Source organism: Triticum dicoccoides, chromosome 2A (assembly GCF_002162155.2).
Source record: "Triticum dicoccoides isolate Atlit2015 ecotype Zavitan chromosome 2A, WEW_v2.0, whole genome shotgun sequence".
In the NCBI taxonomy this organism is placed as follows: domain Eukaryota; kingdom Viridiplantae; phylum Streptophyta; class Magnoliopsida; order Poales; family Poaceae; genus Triticum; species Triticum dicoccoides.
In genome coordinates this window covers 782808932-782818546 of record NC_041382.1, presented here as the reverse complement: position 1 = coordinate 782818546, position 9615 = coordinate 782808932, and the positions used below count along the sequence as shown (strand labels likewise).

General features: G+C 43.7%; 1 pseudogene; it reads left to right on the top strand.

The window, feature by feature from the left end:
• The first annotated feature begins 390 nt into the window (after positions 1–390).
• Positions 391–9615, top strand: part of LOC119358476 — a 50226-nt pseudogene continuing 41001 nt past the window's right edge.

The window sequence follows — 9615 nt, the reverse complement described above, 5'->3', positions numbered from 1 at the left end:
AAGGGGCTGCTTGCCCTTGCTGTCAACGGCCGGGAGCACCTCCATGCCCATCTCATTGTTATCCTCGATCTGCACACAAGTCATGGAGTCAGGCATTGCACAGAGTTCATGGCTAATTCAAGAGCTTGTAGTTCAAACGGCATGACTGTCACTCTTCTCCTCCTCTCCATCCCTTGTATATTTACTCACCCTGCCCACCACTATTTACCCACCCCCTCTCTTCTCTCACTGTCAACCTTCCTCCTCCCCATCGCCATGAGCTCTAGCTCCAGCTCCAACGCCAACCCCTTCCCTTGAGGTATTGGTTGGAGGGCCTTCTTCCTCGGGTGGACGGCTGGTGACCGGACCAAGTTCGAGAACACCATGGAGGTGTGCTTGAATTTCGACTCCATGGCGGACATGCAGAACGAATCTAATGCCGTGGTCATGAAGGCCACTAAAGAAGAGCTGAAGACGCTGATTCCTGACCCAACGAAGGGCGCGATGGCAGTTGACATCATTCGTTGGGCCATGAATTAGGCCGTCTCCGACGACCCTAAACAGAGGAAGAAGTGGTGCAAGTACAAGACCTACTGGGCTCCTAATGACCGTCGTGCCGTAGTGTACTGGGAGACGGCTATCGCCCTGCCGGCGGTCATCGGCGGGGAGCCTAAGGAGGAGGAAGAAGAGGCGGTGCACATGCCAGCTAGGGCGCCGGAGCCAGTCCGTCCTACCTGACAGATCGACCTCCACTCCGTCGAGGACGATGAGGACGACCCGCGGGCCCGCATGGCGATGAAGAAGAAGACGAAGGCCAGCGGCTCGACCAGCCGCTCCGCACGCCGGTGACGGCCGCCGCGGTCAGCCGGTGTCCATTGTGTACCCCCTTTCCCCATATTCCCCTATCCCCCAATCCCGAAATCAACCTTATGCATTCCGATCTTGCATGTATGAACTCGTATGAACTGCTATGAACTAGTATGAACTACCCCTATACTTATCTACCTCTATTCCCCATTCCCCTCCGCCGTGGATCGAACCTATCGCCGTGGATCGAATCTAGCATGCATGTCGAAGAGAAAGAAGTGCTTACCGCCATTGATGGAGTCCGGTGGTCTTCTTCCTTTGCTCCGATCCACCGCCGCCGGTGAGAGTTGGGAGAGTGGGGAAGCATGGGGAGAGGGAGCAGTGAGGGGCGGTGAGGCTAATAACTGCTGGTGCTTCGGGAAGCAACGGGGCTTCTCGAGGGTGGCCGCGCGCGTGCAGCCGCGCCCGCCCACGTGCACCGCTCGGGCCTGGCCCTGGACAAACTGCCGATTCGTGCGTTCCCAGTGAGGCGGGCCCAGAGCTGCTTTAAACATCGTGCTATGCAGGCCCAATAGTAAAACTAGGCAACCAAACAGCCCACACGCATCCGGTACGGGTCTGGTTAGGCTCAATGCGGACAACCAAACACGCCCCTAGGTGAGCCGAGCTGAGCTAGCCGATCGATCTGTGTGTGCATCCACCAGCAGCTGCCGTCACCTTCCAGGGCTGCACTTGGACAGAATCCAGATGGGATGCTTCACCTCTTTTCACCTGGACCTAGCCTGCATCGATCTGCACGGTCAAGTTTGGCAGGCTAATCATCAATGGTATAATCTTTTTTGAGCCGACCAATGGTATAATTTGCAGGGGACTAAGCAAAGATAATACACTCAACAAAGCATGCAGCTAGTTGCAGGCTTGATTAGCCAATCTGTGGCCAGCTTAATTAGCACCACATGAAACCAAGCAAGAGACAAATCCGAAGCGTATATTTTATACGTACTAGTATATCAGGATTGGATCAGGGCATGGTGTGGTGCCACACAAACATGCGTGCCCATCATGCTGGCCACTTATAGTTTGCTTTACCAAAGTGAAAGTGCCGGCCTAATTCTAGCTAAGCCTGGCTAACTGGCTTCCATGTGGATCATCGACTAGCTTCCTGTACGATGTGACGAGCCCATGATGGTCAGGTTCAGCAAGTTTTTTTTATTTAAAGAAAGCATGGTCAGGTTAATTAGGTCACTGGCACATTTTTAGCCTCTAGGTAATTAACTTCTGCTTGGCTAGCTCTCGCTAGTAATTGACAGCTTGGTTTGCCTCCAAGATTAGTGCAAACGCCAACTTAGCCCTTTTTTAGTCTATCTTTCAAGCTCTCATTGTCCACGGATTGGTCATGACAATGGCAGCTTTGGTTAATTATTCAGGAGGATCAACTTGTTTCTGATTTCTGTGACATTGCATCACAGATTAACCAACGACAATTAAGAAATTGTACTCCATTGACGGTGTTTAGACTGTCAACCAAATATTAGCAGAATATTTCCAAGCTAAGATATGATGTTTCGGTATATTAGTCGACTATTACATGTACGAGCTTCACTATAAAATAGTAACAAGTCAGTCTTAACCAGTTTCTCCGTTGAGATAATCTTGTTTGAAAAATCTTGAGATTCAGGTGCACTGCAATCAATGCGTTAATCATGCATCTCCTCGATCAACTGGTGCTGATGCAGTCAGACTAGCCACAATGGGTAGTAACATAGACTAGTAACATGCACATGTTACTAGTCTATGTTACTACCTCTATAGTGGGGAGTAACATATGTATGGTAACATGCAACACTTCATTTATTAGGCTATACACTCATTTTGCCTTGATATGTGTGATGTTACTCATATTACTAGTAACTAGTTATTTTACCATTTTCCTCCATTTCTTTATTTATTGCTTGCCACATCATCTATTTTATCTAGATATGTGTGATGTTATTATCTATATTACTCCCACTGTGGATAGTCTCAGACCTTACTCCGCATCACCATTTACCCGCAGGGTTCTTTTCAGTTGAGTTAATTAATTCAGGTGGTAGGCCTCATTTTCCTCTGTGACGTATATGATGTTTTGATGTGGACATAAATCGATCTTGTGGCCCATTGATACACTAGCCAGGGAAGGAGAATAATACACGGCCTTCTTTTCGTATGCATGAAAATGGCACCACACAAGATTTATATGTGCATGCCCATCATGTCTACTTTTCGTTTCCCTTACACAAGTTAAAGTGCTCACCCAATTCTAGCTTAGCTTGATAAGTTTCCACGTGCCTGATCGATTAGCTTTATGTAGGATGAGATCAGTCCATGATCACATCAAGTTAGGTCTCCACCACTTCTGCCTCGAGGTAACTGACATGAAACTGAATACCTTTTGACAAATAGCTTCACATCCAAGATTACTGCATTCATCCGCCCATGTGCAAAAGCATATAAACATGGCCTTTTGTTTCTTTCTTAATTCCCCTTTTTTCGCCTAAATGTCAAGCATCCGTTGTCAATGGTCTTGATCATAACAGCTTTGCTTAATAAATGCACACAACTTATTATGATTACCGAACATTACATAACAAACTAACCATCTGCAATTAAGTAACTATAGACGATTGACAAGGCCTTTGGAGTTTCAAGTAAATATTAGCTTGTAGAATCCCAGCCAGGATACTCATTTTTCTAAGCCTTTTTTGTGTGTGTGGAAAGGCTACCATGGTTAGCTTTATTACGATCAAATAATGAAGATATATCGTCTACGAGCTTGCTGACCAAAATGTCAGATGGCTCAAGCAACCAAAAAGAAGAGATCTTATTACAATAAGTATGATTCACTAGCACATGAGCTGCTTGATTAGCAAACTGATAACCATGTTTATAGACGACTTTTCCTATAGCCATAGCCGTATCCACATACACGTTTTTCTAAACCTGGAACACTGCACCCATTATCTGTGTTGTCCAATACTGCTTTGAGATCCATGCTAACCAACTAACTTTCAACATATATTTTTCTCTTTTCTTATCTCTCTAAAATGTAAAAAAAACATATGGACTTCAAACTTTGTAGGTCAACAAAACTTTAGAACAACAATATGTGAAAAAAGTTCCAGATTTTTGGCCCAAAATAAATATACAAAATTTGAATTTTCTATTAAGAAACACTATTTGAAGTATTTCATTCATTCAAAGAAATCTGATTTTTTGACACACTGTACTTATAATATTTACTTGACTTACAAAGTTTGGAGTTCATAAGTTGTTTCATTTGGGAGAAACAAAAAATAATTCATGCATGGATCGCGAAGCAACATATGGATGGTTGGATAAGGGGGTGTGGTGCACCAAGGATCAGCCACAACTTTCCGGACCAACCAAGCATGCAGGTGGACGACAATTGTTTTTCTTTCATTTTCTATTACTCTATTATTTCAGTTTTATTTTAAAAAATGTGCAGGTAATTTTAAAATGTATTCAAGAATCTAAAAAAATAGTCATGACATTTTTAAAAGTTTCACATATTTACAAAATAGTTCATACAATTTAACAAATGTTCATGCAATTTAAAAATTACAAACACTATTTAAAAAGTGCTTTCTTATCTTACAAAATGTTAATGAAATTGAAAACTGTTCACACATTTTAAAAAAAGGTTCATGTTGTGAAAAAGTGTTCAGACATTTATATGTTTTGAAGAAATGCCCATGTAATTTTTAGAAATGTTCACGTGCTTTGAAAAATCTTCGTAAAGTTTCAATGTGTTTATATAAATAAGTTCATGTGTTAATAAAAAGGGTATAATTTCCTTTACAATCATGAAAAACTAAAAAAGTAAAAGCAAAATACAAATGATAAAAATACAACTAAAGGGGGAAAGAAAAAAAACAGAAAGACAATGATACCAAGAATTTGGTTGCCCGATTGAAATTTTACATTAGGACCGTGTAGATTATGTTATCGTGGTTAGCAAAAAATACCGCCCATTTACCGGATGAAATACTTAAAAAGTTTTATTTAAATTTAATCATGTCATAAAAAACAGTTGACAAAGAACCGCATCGTGAGAACACAACCACCGACAGAAAGATATACGTCTCATGATACTATTTGTTCTCCTGGATGTTTGATCCAAGTTGTAAAACATCTGTTTCAATAAGTCTATATTAGCCATTGTTTTGTGCCGATTCGTAAACACTATTTAAAAAAATAGAACACCCTGATTCCATACTCATACTGGCACATCCAACACGTTGGCTGTCAGAACATTTGCATCCTCAGGCAGGTTGTGAAACAAGAGTTGCGAGTCTACGTGGTGGCTGGCACGATAAGCCACTAGAGCATGTGCTAAACTATTACTGGACCGGTTGGTAAAAGAGAAGCAAGTAACAGTAAAGCTTAGACGAGCAAAAATCATGGATATTTGTAAAAAAAATGAGGCATTCAGATGCACGGTAGTCTACACCAATCTTTGATACTCTGATCATATAAACTAAATTGCGAAGCCGCGTCCATCCCTCCTCTTCTAATCTCAATGTGCTTGCCGTATGCCGCAAACTCTTGGTGGAGTCTAGAAGACCACAACTAATCCTCAAAGGTAATCACACAAAAAGAATAGCTTGACATAATAAAATAAATAATTTTTGAATGGAACAAAACATTTGATAACAAGGTCGATCCAATCATTGTTTATACTCTGAAAGTCCTGAAGATGGTCGTTTTTTTTGGTGTGTCTAGGGCACATCTAAATGTGCTCTAGTTATTGCACATCTAAGTGAGTGAATCAAGCATAAAGAGAAAAAGACAGAAGAAAAAGAAAATATTCACATGAATCTCAATGTAAGATCAATGACATATGACTTAGATGTGCAATACTTATGGCACATCTAGATGTGCTTTAGCAAAACTTTTTTTTATTTGACCAAGTTTCTGGGATGAAAAACAACTATAACAAGAGTAAGTTGATTCCCATTAATATGGATGAGGAAGAACTTTAGGCCATTGCAGATATCCTTGGTTGCACCGTCAGGTTCAGACAGCTCCTCCTGGCTATCTACCCAGTGGTGTACCACCTAGCTAAAACTATGGCTGGCTAGCCAATCGATCTGTCCATCCATCAGGAGCTACCTCCGCCTGCAGCTTCTTTTTTTCCACCGGACCCAGCCTGCATCGATCCGCACAAGATCTGGGACTAACCAGTCGTTTTATTTGCAGGGTCAATTTGGGCAGGCCAACCACCAAGGGCCTCTTTGATTCAGAAGATTCTAAATACGCGAGAATAGCAAAAAACATAGGATTGAAATATCATGCTCATCTCAAGAATACATGATTTTTGGTTATTTAATTGCATCATAGGAAAGTCAAATGATTCTCTCAAAAAAGGTATGAGTGGATGCTAGAAATTATATGGGAAGTAGTACAAAGAAATACTTAGGAAAAATTCCTATATGATTCGATCCTATGAATCAAACGACCAATATAGAAAAAGTTTCTAAGGATTCTAACCCTCTAATATTCCAATGAAAATCCTTGAATCAAAAGAGCCCTAATGGTTTAATTTGCATGGGTAATTTGGACATCACTGGTAGAAAAATAGGCTTCCGTCCAGCCCCATTAGTCGCGAAACTGTAGGAACCGCGACTAATGAAGTCTTTAGTCGCGGTTCGGCAGACGAACCGCGACCAAAGGCCTGGGCCCAGGGCGCTCGGTGGCCAGCTGGTGCACGTGAGGGGCTTTAGTCGCGGTTGGCCAGGCCAACCGCGACTAAAGGTGCGCAAAGGCCTTTAGTCGCGGTTGGCCAGGCCAACCGCGACTAAAGCTCCTCCCCTATATATACCAGTTCAGCACGCTCACTTAGCCATTTGGTGCCACTTCTCTTCACAAGCTTCACAAGGGGGTGTAGGTTTGCTTTTGGTTCCTCTTATGCACACAAGGTGTTTGATGAAATGCCCTAAGAGGGTGAAACAAACATGATATGAAGTGTTGGAGCCACACTTGAGGTTCCTCATTTATTTTTTCCTCCTCGATCGCGGTTAGCAACCTGAACCTTTCATGCATGTGTGTCATTGATAAAATATGCATGTGTGCAGTTCATTGTTTAATTTATATTGTTTGTAGCTAGTTAGTTTAACAAATGCATGATGGTTAATTATATATTTTATATTATAATAATGCAGATGAATCGGCAATGGATGTACGGTAACCGACTCTCCGGCGAGTTCACTACGGGTTTGAAAGATTTCCTCGTAGTGGCTAATGCGAACAAGCAGGGGGGTTTTGTTATCTGTCCATGTGTTATCTGTAAGAATCAGAAGGGTTACTCTTCCTCAAGAGATGTTCACATGCATCTGCTTCGGCACGGTTTCATGCCAAGCTATAATTGTTGGACCAAGCATGGAGAAAGAGGGGTTATAATGGAAGAAGATGAAGAAGGGGATGATTTCATCGATGAAAGCTATCTTGCTCATTTCGGTGATACTTTCATGGAGGATGCTGAAGGTGAAGGGGAAGGTGAAGAAGAGGCACGTGATGATCCCGTTGATGATCTTGGTCGAACCATTGCTGATGCACGGAGACGCTGCGAAACTGAAAAGGAGAGGGAGAATTTGGATCGCATGTTAGAGGATCACAGAAAGGCGCTGTACCCCGGATGCGATGATGGTCTGAAAAAGCTGGGCTGCACACTGGATTTGCTGAAATGGAAGGCAGAGGCAGGTGTAGCTGACTCGGCATTTGAAAACTTGCTGAAAATGTTGAAGAATATGTTTCCAAAGGATAACGAGTTGCCCGCCAGTACGTACGAAGCAAAGAAGGTTGTCTGCCCTCTAGGTTTAGAGGTTCTGAAGATACATGCATGCATCAACGACTGCATCCTCTACCGCGGTGAATACGAGAATTTGAATGAATGCCCGGTATGCACTGCATTGAGTTATAAGATCAGAGGCGATGACCCTGGTGACGATGTTGAGGGCCAGAAACCCAGGAAGAGGGTTCCCGCCAAGGTGATGTGGTATGCTCCTATAATACCACGGTTGAAACGTCTGTTCAGGAACAAAGAGCATGCCAAGTTGTTGCGATGGCACAAAGAGGACCGTAAGTCGGACGGGGAGTTGAGACACACCGCAGATGGAACGCAATGGAGAAAGATCGACAGATGGTTCAAAGATTTTGCAGCTGACGCAAGGAACATAAGATTTGCTCTAAGTACGGATGGCATGAATCCTTTTGGCGAGCAGAGCTCCAGCCATAGCACCTGGCCCGTGACTCTATGCATCTACAACCTTCCTCCTTGGTTGTGCATGAAGCGGAAGTTCATTATGATGCCAGTGCTCATCGAAGGTCCGAAGCAACCCGGCAACGACATCGATGTGTACCTAAGGCCATTAGTTGATGAACTTTTATAGCTGTGGGGTGGTGTCCGTGTGTGGGATGAGCACAAACAAGAGGAATTTGACCTACGAGCGTTGCTTTTCGTAACCATCAACGATTGGCCTGCTCTTAGTAACCTTTCGGGACTGTCAAATAAGGGATACAATGCATGCACGCACTGCTTACATGAGACTGAAAGTGTACATTTGCCAAATTGTAAGAAGAACGTGTACCTTGGGCATCGTCGATTTCTTCCGAAAATTCATCCAGTAAGAAAGAAAGGCAAGCATTACAACGGCAAGGCAGATCACCGGCCGAAGCCTGCGGAACGCACTGGTGCTGAGGTATTTGATATGGTCAAGGATTTGAAAGTCATCTTTGGAAAGGGTCCTGGCGGACAATCAGTTCCGAAGGGAGCTGACGGGCACGCAGCCATGTGGAAGAAGAAATCTATATTCTGGGAGCTAGAACATTGGAAAGTCCTAGATGTCCGCTCTGCAATCGACGTGATGCACGTTACGAAGAATATTTGCGTGAACCTCCTAAGCTTCTTGGGCGTGTATGGGAAGACAAATGATACAAAGGAAGCACGGCAGGACCAGCAACGTTTGAAAGACCCTGATGGCCGGCATCCGGAATGGTTTCAAGGTCGTGCCAGCTACGCTCTGACCAAAGAAGAGAAGGTCATCTTTTTTGAATGCCTGAGCAGTATGAAGGTCCCGTCTGGATTCTCGTCCAATATAAAGGGAATAATAAACATGGCGGAGAAAAAGTTCCAAAACCTGAAGTCTCACGACTGCCACGTGATTATGACGCAATTGCTTCCGATTGCTTTGAGGGGGCTCCTGCCGGAAAATGTTCGAGTAGCCATTGTGAAGCTATGTGCATTCCTCAATGCAATCTCTCAGAAGGTAGTCAATCCAGAAGTTCTACCACGGTTACAGAAGGATGTGATCCAATGCCTTGTCAGTTTCGAGTTGGTGTTCCCGCCATCCTTCTTCAATATTATGACGCACCTCCTGGTTCACCTAGTCGAAGAGATTTTCGTTCTCGGTCCTGTATTTCTACACAATATGTTCCCCTTCGAGAGGTTCATGGGAGTATTAAAGAAATATGTTCGTAACCGTGCTAGGCCAGAAGGAAGCATCGCCAAGGGCTATGGAAATGAGGAGGTAATTGAGTTTTGTGTTGACTTTGTTCCTGACCTTAAGCCGATTGGTCTTCCTCGATCGCGGCACGAGGGGAGACTAAGTGGAAAAGGCACGATCGGAAGGAAATCAACGATATGTATGGACGGCCATTCTCTGACTGAAGCACACCACACTGTACTGACCAATTCCAGCTTGGTGGCTCCGTACTTTGAGAAACACAAGAATATTTTACGCTCGGACAACCCGGGGAAGCCTGAATCCTGGA